Below are 9,130 nucleotides of genomic sequence, written 5' to 3' on the forward strand. Positions count from 1 at the left end.
TAAACAGACAATAGAGCTGCAGCTGGCCAGGAACAGACTGGCAGAGACCAGCTAGGGGGTCTCAGGTAAGCTTGTTTGGCAACATGACGGGTTCTCTTCTTTAGACATTTAAAATAGGGACATAATTGGACAATGCCATGGATACCCCCACTCTCTACTTAAACTGATGACTAAACCAAGATTAGTTTGAGGCAACGGTATTGTTGTTGTGATTGTGTAGTATTGGGTACTGGTAGTTAGGAGGATGGCAAACACCTTATGTCTTTTCTAGGAGACAGACTGTGAGTCAGTGAGGGTGGTGAAAGGGAAAGAGCCAGGTAGAGACTTCAGATGACAGTGCCACAGCCATGGCAGGACCACGGGTCAACCTTTTTACCAGCAGCACCGGTAAAGGAGACAGTGGCACAGAACCATATCAGCCACACCCACAATTTATAGAACCGACAATCGTAGAATTGACTAAACAAGGATGTTTTTAACCTAAGTTTAAATGTCGTAACAGTGTCAGCCTCCTTAATTGAGACAGGTCATTTGTTCCAGAGAAGAGGTGCTCTACATGCAGACCCATGCAGTTTTTTGGGGGGTAGGGGGTGCCCTTCTTCTGCATGCCATGCAGGCTTAGAATTGCAAAACAATATTGGATGATTCTTATAATTGACATTTCTCTGGGCCACTTGGATTCTTAACACTTTTTCTCTTGGCCAATCGTAATCTTAGCACTTGCGTCAGAATCTTTGAGCGCACAGCGTCAACTGTTGCTTGCACTGAGGATAGCCTACCGAAGTTGAGTTAGGCAATGTCGTTAGCGATGCTAGCTAACGTTAGTTTGCTAGCTGTATATAACATTTCACTGGGTCTTGCAGCTGTGTGTTAAGCAAGTTGCAGAATTTCCAAGCCCTGATAGTGTAACTGAGACGACGCAGTAGATATCACATGCATATATGTGCTAGGCTGGATAGAACTAGCACTATATGGGATAAACTGTTGCACAGTAGTAGCTTAAGTACTATCTATCGTGCCGTGGTGTACTAGCAGAATCAAGGGCATAACCATGGTTTAGACATTGGGGGGGTCCAAATGAAAACCATTCCACAATTGTTTTCAGGGTTTTTTCCTGCAGAGAAATTTTGGTTGAGCGCTTAAGCCGTTTTCCCGAGCGCCTATGACAAATCCCGAGCGCCTAAAGGTATTTGCACACTGGACGCGACACGAATAAACGAATAATTCGGATGAATATTTCGGAAATTTATGACGCGCCTTAACATGCACATCATGCGCGACGCGATTTTGCGAATAAATTCGCAAGTTCTAAATAATAACGGAAAATTAAAATTAAAAAAATTGACTCAACATCAAGCGAGGATGAGTCGGTGCTTCTTTTAATTAAAAATCGAAAAAGAAAACGAAATACCTGGGTACACCCGTTATTAACACGGAGAGGAGCACTTGTGGAGTTCTACTGCTTGGTTCAGGAGCTAAAAGTGTACCACAGCCGCTTCAAAGCGTACTTCAGGATGTCCGTCGGACAATTTGAAACACTGCTGCAACAGTTGGCACCAAGCTTGAAGAAGCAGACGACGAATTTTACAAAGCCAATTGACCCAGAGCAGCGGCTAGCTGTATGTCTGAGGTAAGATGATCTTTTAAATTTTATTTGAGTAAAGTCCCATTTGTGAGAAGGGTAAACTGGGGTTGTAGCTGTGCTTAATGCGCATTTGGTCCATCCCATTCTTGGGTACTGTAGCCTGTAGCACAGTAAAAAATAATTCAAATTCAAAACGTCTGATCTCTCGTCTTGAGTTAACATATGCACTCATCAGACACTTTGCTTGGTCAATAAACACCCATTTCTGTTGTATAGTCATTTTGTGCGCTCTCAAGAAGGCTGCAAACTGCAACATGATGGTTTTCATTCATTTCTTTGCAGATTTCTAAGCACTGGTGATAGTTACACCACAATTGCAGCAAGCTTTCACTTAGGTAGCTCAACTGTGACACAAATAGTGAGGGGAACCTGCAATGCCATCTGGGAAGTCCTGAAAGATGAATACATGCCATGTCCAAATAAGGATCTGTGGGTTAATACTGCGAGGAGATTCGAAGAGCGATGGAACTTTCCACATTGTATAGGTACACTGGATGGGAAGCACATTGTGGTCAAGGCACCTCCCAACTCAGGATCCCAATTTTTTAATTATAAGGGCACCTTCTCAGTGGTCTTGCTTGCCCTGTTAGATGCAGACTACCGATTTCTGGCTGTTGATGTTTTGGCAGCAATAGCGACGGTGGCATCTTTGCCAATTCACAACTTGGCAAAGCCCTCCAGGCAGGTGACCTTGATGTCCCCCCACAAGCTCTGTTACCTTCTGCACCAGAGTTGGGACATGTGCCATATGTGGTGGTGGCTGACGAGACCTTCCCAATGAAGCCCTACCTCCTACGGCCTTATCCAGGGCGACACCTTCATGAGGACATGAGAGTCTTCCAATACCGGCTCTCAAGAGCACGCCGTATAGTAGAGAACTGTTTTGGCATCCTCATGCAGCGCTGGAAGGTCTACTGTCGAAGACTGCAAGTGTGCCCTGATGCAGTAGACAGTATCGTGAAGGCAACATGCATCCTCTCCAACTATCTGCATTCTGCTGAAGAGGGTCAGAATCCAGACAATGGAGAGCCAGCTGAAGACGATGGTGAAGAAAGCATCTTAGATACAATCAGGAAACAGGGCATCGGCAGAAGCCCTGAGAGCGCGGGATACCTTCCGTCACTACTTCAGCTCACCAGCCGGACAAGTGCCTTGGCAATATGCCCATGTACAACGTGGTTCTGCTGCCTAAAGAAACTGTATATATCTGTCCTGATCAGTTCCTTTAAAAAAAAAATATCCCAGTAGAGCATACAAATCAAAACCTTATTTTAAACATTTCTCTGATAAATAGCCTTTGTAGACTTTTAAATGTTAACTGCTTTTTGTACAACCCATGTTTCTTGAACTTGCCTTACCACGTGTTTTTCAGCCAATGCAAACCAATTTGTTGTTAAAATAAGATTTTATTGAACAAATTCAACAATGACAATAACATAACTTAAATAAATATGAAACATATACATTACAAGGAAGTAAAATTTGTGTATGGCTGAGAATAAACAGCTCCAAACTCCGCCTCATGACACATCTCCTGCATCTTGAACCTAACCCAAGATTGCCTTTCTGGGGACAGACGTCTCATTGCAGGGGCCAAGCTTAAAAGAAACTGAGTGACTCTAGTGCTCTCTCTCTTTCTCTCTCAGCATCTCTGACTTCCTTCTTCTTCAGGTAATCCTCCAGCATGCTGTCACTACTCTTCCTCTTTGCCTTGGCTGGCCTGGGAGCTACAGCACTACCCTCTTGCTCACTTTCCTCTTGCTCACACACCTGCTCTGCTAGCCCTGCATTCTCCAGCTCTTCCTCAGCATCTAGATTGCTCTGTGTACTATTCAGATAATGACAAGTGTATAGGAGTCATTCTTAAATATAATATTCAGGCCCTGTGTATATACCATTTTTTCGAATTGAGCCTACCTCCTAAATGAAATGGACTTGTCTAGGAAAGACATTGCCTCTATATACTCCATCTCTTCTTCTGTCTGTTACTGTCACAATTCCTAGTGATCGGACCCAAATGCAGACCGAGACTGGTAGGTGGTGAAAGAAAAAGGTGTTTATTGGTGACAGGTGGGTACAGGTGATGGTGGTACCAAATGTGCAGGTCGGTGGTGAGGGTGGTTAGGCGGGAGTGACCGGGTTCCAGGGTGCAGAGGCTGAAAAAGAGGAGCAGGAGTCCGGTCAGAAATATAAATAAACAATTTGTAAGGCAACAGGATGACTAGGGATAATCCTTAAGATCCAGGCACTAAAGCGCAACGTACTGGTACGTCTAACGATCCGGCAGGGACTGGATGTCAGGCCACAGGTTAAGTAGAGTGATAACGATGATCAAGAGCAGGTGTGTAAGGGAAACAAGCTCAGAGGGGTGGGGTCGTGACAGTACCCCCCCTCCGACGTACGCCTCCGGGCGGACCACCCGGCGCACCTGGATGGAGACGGTAGAAGTCCCGCAGCAGGCCAGCGTCCAAGATCTGACGCCGATGGATCCAGCACCTCTCTTCTGGCCCATAGCCCTCCCAGTCCACGAGGAACTGGAATCCCCGGCCCCGCCGACGGGAATCCATGATGCGGCGCACCGTGTAAACAGGACCACCGCCGATCATCCGAGGAGGGGGAGGCCGAGGGGGAGGAGGCAGCAGGGGACTGAGGAGGACAGGCTTGAGGCAGGAAACATGAAAGGCAGGATGTACCTTGAGGGCCTTGGGCAATTTAAACCGGACGACTGCGGGATTGATGATCCTCTCCACCACGAACGGGCCGATGTATTTGGGATTCAGCTTCCTGGACTCCGTTCGCAGTGGAAGGTTCCGGGTAGCCAGCCAGACCTTGTCCCCCACAGCATAGGTTGGTGCAGGAGTACGGTGACGGTTGGCCTGGACTTGATACCGACCGGAGGCCTTCAACAGGGAAGCCCTGGCACGATGCCAGGTCCGGTGGCAGCGGCGGATGTGGGCTTGGACAGAGGGAACAGCGAGATCTTTCTCCTGTGAGGGGAACAAGGGGGGTTGATAACCGTAAAGGCATTGGAAAGGGGACATACCGGTGGCGGAGGTAGGAAGCGTATTGTGGGCGTATTCCACCCAAGGCAATTGGGAGGTCCAGGAGGTGGGGTTTGAGGAGACCAGGCAGCGAAGCGTCGTCTCCATCTTCTGGTTGGCCCTTTCAGCTTGGCCATTAGACTGGGGGTGGAATCCAGACGAGAGGCTGACAGTAGCTCCAATGGCTGTACAGAAGGCCTTCCATACCGCCGATGTGAACTGGGGACCTCGGTCTGATACGAGGTCTCCAGGAAGACCGTGGATCCGAAAAACCTCCTTGACAAGGATCGCAGCAGTCTCTGTAGCTGAAGGAAGCTTCGGGAGGGGCAGAAAGTGTGCAAACTTGCTGAATCTATCAATCACTGTTAGAACAACAGTGTTACCTTCGGACGGGGGCAGACCGCTTACAAAGTCCAGAGCCAGGTGGGACCAGGGCCGCCGGGGAATCGGTAGAGGGTGCAAAAGTCCTGCACTGGGTCGGTTGGTTCCCTTGTTCTGAGCACAGACAGGACAGGCAGAAACAAAAACCCGGGTATCTCTTCCCATGCCAGGCCACCAGAAGCGTCTGCGCAATCGAGCCATGGTACGGGCAACGCCCGGCTGACAAGCAATCTTAGCAGTGTGTGCCCACTGGAGCACAGCAGAACGGACAGAGTTGGGCACATACAAGCGGCCCGGTGGGCCGTTACCTGGACCAGGCTGATCTAGAAGGGCCGTTTTAACCTCCTCCTCGATCTTCCAGACAACTGCCCCCACTACGATGTCCTGGGGCAGGATGGCCTCGGGTTTGGCTCCTGTCTCCTCTGTCCTAGAGAACACACGGGATAGGGCGTCTGCCTTGCCATTCCGAGAGCCTGGTCGATAGGTGAGGGTAAAGTTAAAGCGCCCAAAAAACAAAGACCACCTGGCCTGACGGGAGTTGAGTCGCCTGGCCGACTGCATGTATGCAAGGTTCTTGTGGTCGGTCCATACGATAAACGGTTGCTCCGCTCCCTCCAGCCAGTGGCGCCACTCCTCCATGGCGAGCTTCACGGCAAGTAGTTCCCGGTTCCCTACGTCATAGTTCCTTTCGGCTGGGGAAAGACGACGCGAAAAAAAAGCACACGGGTGGAGCTTCCCATCAGCGGGGCGTCGCTGGGACAGGACGGCGCCAACTCCCACATCAGAGGCATCCACCTCCACCACGAACTGTAGAGAGGGGTCCGGCTGGGTGAGGATGGGTGCGTTGGTGAACCGGTTCCTCAAATCCAGGAATGCTCTGTTTGCCTCGGGAGTCCAGCAGAAGGGCCTGGCACTAGACGTCAGGGCTGACAAAGGGGAGGCCACCCGGCTGTAGTCTCTGATAAACCGTCGATAGAAATTTGCGAACCCCAGGAACCTCTGGAGCTGCAGTCTAGTACCAGGCTGAGGCCAGTCCAGAACCGCCCTCACCTTCTCCGGATCCATCTTCACCTGTCCCCCCGTAATAATGTATCCGAGAAAAGAGGTGGTGTGTGCGTGGAAGTCACATTTCTCTGCTTTCACAAAAAGGCGGTTCTCCAGCAAACGCTGGAGGACCTGTCTGACATGCTGGGTGTGGACAAGAAGGTTCTCAGAGAACACGAGGATATCATCCAGGTAGACAAACACAAAGCGACCAATCATGTCTCCAAGAACATCGTTTACCATACTCTGGAATACTGCAGGGGCGTTGGTGAGGCCAAACGGCATGACCAGGTACTCGAAGTGGCCCATGGGTGTGTTGAATCCGGTTAGCCATTCGTCCCCCTCTCTTATACGGACGAGATGGTAGGCATTGCGTAGATCGAGCTTGGTGAACACAGTGGCACCCTGCAGGGAGTCAAAGGCAGAATTCATCAACGGCAGAGGGTATTTGTTCTTGATGGTTATGTCGTTTAGCCCCCGGTAATCGATACAAGGCCGCAAGGTCCCATCCTTTTTACTAAAAAAAAGAATCCGGCACCCAAGGGGGACGACGAGGGACGAATGAGGCCTGCCGCCAGGGAATCCTTGATGTAGGCCTCCATGGCCTCACGTTCCGGCCGAGAGATGCTATAAAGGCGTCCCTTGGGAAAGGCGGCCCCAGGAATCAGGTTGATCGCACAGTCGTAAGGTCGGTGAGGGGGAAGTGACAGTGCCTGTTGCTTACTGAACACCTCACCCAAGCTGTGATAGACCTCCGGGACCAGGGGGAAGTGACAGTGCCTGTTGCTTACTGAACACCTCACCCAAGCTGTGATAGACCTCCGGGACCAGGGACAAATCCGGGGGAGCAGAAGGCTTACTCAGGCTGGGAACATACAGGGAACAGGCAGATTTGAGGCAGTTAGCATGACATTCAACACTCCAACTGGTTACCTTGCCTGTCACCCAATCGAAGGTGGGGTTGTGTTTCCTCAGCCAGGGGTAACCAATCAGGGGAACGCGTGGTGAGGACAGGATGTAGAAGGAGATGACTTCAGAGTGGTTGCCTGATAACAGCATCTTAACCGGTTCCGTCCTCATGGTCAACCGTGCCAGCAGTCTGCCATCTAGGGTAGTAGCTTCTATGGCCTCCGGGAGTTGCTCCTTGGAGAGCCCCAGCTGTTCCACCAGGTCAGCATCCATAAAGCTGTCATCCGCTCCAGAGTCGACGAGGGCTTTAATCTCTACTGACTGGTCCTCCCTGATGAGGGTGGCAGGAAAAAGGGTTCTGGCTTGGGGTGAGGGGAACTGAGGAAGGCGGCTCGCTAGAAGACCCCCCATGCCTAGCGAGCCTGGGAGTTTCCCGGGCGCTGAGGACAGGAGGAGATGTAATGGCCCATGCGTCCGCAGTAGAGGCAGCTGTTGGTCTCCCGTCTACGCTGGCGCTCATCAGTGGATAACCCGTGTCTTCCCACCTGCATGGGTTCAGGGTCAGGCAGCCTCACCTCTCTTCCGGATTCTTGAGGTGTTGAACGATCAGGTTGCTCTGTTCCTTCTACAGGCTTGGTCGGTCTCAGGTGTGGCGGATGGTTAGGAGACCCCCATCGTCTCTCCCTCCTTCTCTCCCGGCACCTGTTATCCACCCGGATGGACAAGGCTACCAAGTCGTCCAGACCCTGAGGCTCAGGATAAGAAATCAACTCGTCCTTGAGTTGGTCGGTCAACCCCTGGTAGAATACTGCCTGTAGGGACTCTTCGTTCCATCCACTCTCCACAGACAGTGTTCTGAATTCAATCACTTCGTCAGGGAACTGCAGGTTCGAATAGCAAACAAACGCTTAGAAGCGTCCTTTCCTCGTAAGGGGTGGTCGAATAGTTTCCTCATCTCAGCCGTGAACTCCTGGTATGAGCCAATGCAGGGGTCCTGTCGCTCCCAAACAGCTGACGCCCACTCCAGGGCTTTTCCCCGGAGAAGCCCAATCAGACAGGCTATCTTGGCCTTGTCCGAGACGTAGGTACGGGGCTGCAGGTCAAACACCAATCCACACTGCATGAGAAACGAGCGACACTTTCCCAAATCCCCCTCATACCTCTCAGGTGTAGGAACCTTGGGCTCCAGAACAGACATGGAAGCAGGTCCTGCTTCGGCAGGTGCGAGGAAAGGTGCATGCGGTTGTGGGCCGCTGGAGCACTAAGCTGGTCCCGGATACTGGACACGCTGGTAGAGAGGTTTTGTACTGATGCCATTATCTCCTGCAGAGCCGTGCTGTGTTGGCCCAACAGATTGCCCTGTTGGGAGACGGCATGGCGCACAGCGTCCAGGTCTGCTGGGTCCATTGTAAGGCCGGATCGTTCTGTCACAATTCCTAGTGATTGGACCCAAATGCAGACCGAGACTGGTAGGTGGTGAAAGAAAAAGGTGTTTATTGGTGACAGGTGGGTACAGGTGATGGTGGTACCAAATGTGCAGGTCGGTGGTGAGGGTGGTTAGGCGGGAGTGACCGGGTTCCAGGGTGCAGAGGCTGAAACAGAGGAGCAGGAGTCCGGTCAGAAATATAAATAAACAATTTGTAAGGCAACAGGATGACTAGGGATAATCCTTAAGATCCAGGCACTAAAGCGCAACGTACTGGTACGTCTAACGATCCGGCAGGGACTGGATGTCAGGCCACAGGTTAAGTAGAGTGATAACGATGATCAAGAGCAGGTGTGTAAGGGAAACAAGCTCAGAGGGGTGGGGTCGTGACAGTTACCTGCCTGGCCACTCTTCACATCTCCCTCCTCCCTCTTCTTTCTCACATAAGTGTCGCTCAAATTTTTCCACAACTTCTTTAGTTCTTCAACTATAAAGTAGTAAACTAGTTCAATCAGGAGAGACCAGGTAAGAGGAGAGTGGTGTTTATTACAGAATGGTAAATGTACAACAATGTTTTGGAGCTTAGACCCTGAGGGGATTCATAGCTCAGCGGGCGCCTGCCCGAAATCCGAGAAGAATCCCCTACGGAGTCCAGACACTGGTGGCGGCAGCTGACAACCAACG

This window comes from Hypomesus nipponensis, chromosome 2, assembly GCF_054491055.1.
Source record: "Hypomesus nipponensis isolate SF chromosome 2, ASM5449105v1, whole genome shotgun sequence".
NCBI lineage: Eukaryota > Metazoa > Chordata > Actinopteri > Osmeriformes > Osmeridae > Hypomesus > Hypomesus nipponensis.